General features: G+C 51.2%; 1 pseudogene; it reads right to left on the bottom strand.

Moving 5' to 3' along the window:
• Positions 1 to 1,189: 1,189 nt before the first annotated feature.
• On the bottom strand, positions 1,190 to 2,410 carry LOC113463476 (NADPH-dependent aldehyde reductase-like protein, chloroplastic pseudogene; annotated as a pseudogene).
• Positions 2,411 to 2,922: the final 512 nt, after the last annotated feature.

Raw genomic sequence — 2,922 nt, 5'->3', positions numbered from 1 at the left:
ATAACCAATAGGCAAACCAAGAAGAACATGGAGCATCCTTTCTAGCTACGGATATCAATTGGATGATGGACGAATTTTTTGGTGGCTTTTGTCTTTTCTAGTACTGGAAAAGTAAAGGGACATCCTTTGCTTGTAGACTCAGCAACTTGCTTGGCATAGTTATTGAGCTCGAACTGGATCGTTAGCAGTTGTATAGCACTTAGGTGTAAAGTTTGAGTAGAGCATCAATTATTGTGTAGCTCAAGGGCATGGTTTTAATGGAGTGCCAATGGCCTTTTCAAGCTCTTTTTATCCAGAGATCAAAGCCTTCAAGCATGATCCTCTACAGTCGACTACTCTCGAACCTTAGGCCTTTCTCCTGGGTGAGAGGGATTAAGGCTTCGAGCATGATCCCAATGTTGACTACTCCACAACCCATGGTGCTAGCTGTGATCTCGGGCTAGGCTTCTCCTAGGGTTGCTAAGATTAAGTTTAACCTCAAGCATAGGCTACTTTAACAAATTTTGGCATTAATCATAAACATTGGCTAGTTGCCATCTTTAGTTGGAGGTTTGACTTAAAAAGAAAGGGTTATCATGAGATCTGAAGAAGAAAATAGGTTGCCATAAATGAAATTTGTGAGGGTAACATGGATTGGTCGCACATAATTTTGTATTTGATGAATCTTTTGCAAGGGTCTTTATTTACGCTTGCAAAAACTAGCATAATTAGCGAGCATATACTATAGGGCACTTGCAAAAAGTTATGCTACCACTATACCACTTTCACAATATCTCTGCTGTTCTTTAAAAGTTGAATCCGACTTAAACATCAGTGAGGCGTTTCTTTTCCACATTAGAAGCAAGATTTGAAAGAAAAATGGGGAGGAGAATGGTCTTTTGGCAAGCGAGCTGTTGCAAGGCAGAAATAGAGGTAAATAGAGCTCCTCTTAGCAATCCTTGGGTGGGGAGTTGAAATGTTTACAGAAACGGAGGAAGAGAAAGCGTCCGCCTATATTTATAATTTCAATAATATCTTTGTTAACTTATCGAACAATGCGGCTATTTGTCCCTTCTATTCTTTTTTTTTAATAATATTTTTTTTTATATTCAAATCTCCTACCCAAATAGCAGAGTTAATCTACTATTTTCTATTATAATGGTTAATAAATATCATTGGAACAGGTATCAATTTAACCTATGAGATCCCATTAAACAAAAGCCGTCATTATAATATAATTATAAATTTCCATGACATTATTCAGAACTCCTAAGCCGCTTCCAAAAGCAAACTGCACGCCAATCGAAATGACAGAAATGAAATCCACCGGCAAAGTTGTACCAACAAACTCACGACAAAATGCTGCCAATACTGCAAGCAAATGAAATGACTCAAACCATTATTAATTAGACGTAGCCTCCGTTCACTCGGACGACCTGCGCATTCACCCACTCCCCGGCATCCGTGCACAGGAAACCCACCAACCCTGCCACCTCCTCCGGCTTCCCCAGCCGGCCCAGCGGGCTCAGCTCCGCGGCCCGCCGCACGTCCTCCTCGCTCTTCCCGGCTAAGAAGAGCTCCGTCGCCACCGGCCCCGGCGCCACGCAGTTGGCCGTGATCCCCGTCCCCCTCCACCGCCGCCTTCGACGCCGTGTACGCCGCGTACCCCGGCCTCAGCGCCCCCACCAGCGACGACGACACCGTCACGATCCGCCCGCCGCCGCCCCGCTGGAGTCGGTTGGCTGCCTCCCGGCAGCAGAGGAAGGCGCCGCGGGCGTTGACGGCGAAGGTGGTGTCCCAGTCCTCGACGGTGGTGTCGGCGAGAGACGGAAACTTGGAGTCGAGCACCCCGGCGCAGGCGACGAGGATGTGGGCTTGGGTGCCGAAGAAGGACTCGGCCCGGTCGAAGAGCGACTTGACATCCGCCGGGTCGGAGACGTTGGCCCGGACGGCGACGGCGCAGGGAGGGGAAGATGGGGAGGAAGAATTGAGCTCGGCGGCGAGGAGGTCGGCTTGCGAGGAGCTGGACGAGTAGTTCAGGACGAGGCGGGCGCCGAGGGAGGCGAGGTGAAGGGCGATGGCACGGCCGATGCCGCGGGAGGCGCCGGTGACGATGGCCACGCGGCCGGCCAGCGGAAGGGTCATGGCGGGTGACTTGTCGGCAGCCATGGTTAAAGCGTTGGGGGAACAAATGGTTTTTTCCCTCTTCTTTCTTCCTTGATGAGATCTACTGCCCTTGGCTCGGAACCTCCTACATACATTTATAGTGGTTGTTGGGACTCCTGGATAATGCTGGAAGCACTTTCAAAAGTTTGAAGGATATGCTGTGAAGACGTTGAATTCTTCTTTGGATGCAGAGGAAGTTGAATTGTTCAATCGGAGGTTTGGCCGCCGATCGTCAGCGCTGCTCTCAGCAAAGCTGTTCCACGTAAGAGCGCCAATCAGAGTGGGGTGAGATCGTCAGCTCATACTGTGAGGACCAGCCCACACATAGTGGGCTAATGGGCCAAGCCCAACATGGCCGGCCCATCTGAAAATCCAAAGAGCTTTTCAGGAAGAAAATGGAGGTGGTAATTGCGGCTGTCCGTGGTTACAACCGCCTAACAACCACGATCACCACCACTCTTCTCCCTCCCTATCAAGAGCTATAAGAACCCAGGGACTCTTTTCAGGGATGCTTCATCCCTCATCTCTCAGTGCCCCTCACTCTCTCTTTCTCCTGTTACACGGTAGAGATGTGCCGAGGAAGAGGAAGAAGGGTGCCCTTCCGCGTCCTGCGACTGTCGCCGGCCACAGCCCGCCCTCCTCCCGCGTCCGCCGCAGCCCAGACCCTTTCCCACGCCGCCGGCCTCGCGGGAGAGCGTCCTTCTCCACTGGCTAGCCAGCGGCGGCCCGGCCCCCTCCCAAGCCCCCTCTCGGGCCCCCTCCAGCAACCTGGCCCCC

The sequence above is a fragment of the Phoenix dactylifera genome, chromosome 9 (genome assembly GCF_051530095.1).
Source record: "Phoenix dactylifera cultivar Ajwa chromosome 9, Ajwa_hap1_PhDact_Kaust_v1.1, whole genome shotgun sequence".
Taxonomy (NCBI): Eukaryota; Viridiplantae; Streptophyta; class Magnoliopsida; order Arecales; family Arecaceae; genus Phoenix; species Phoenix dactylifera.
Note: the sequence above shows the minus strand (reverse complement) of the source record. Positions and strands in the feature narration are given on the sequence as shown.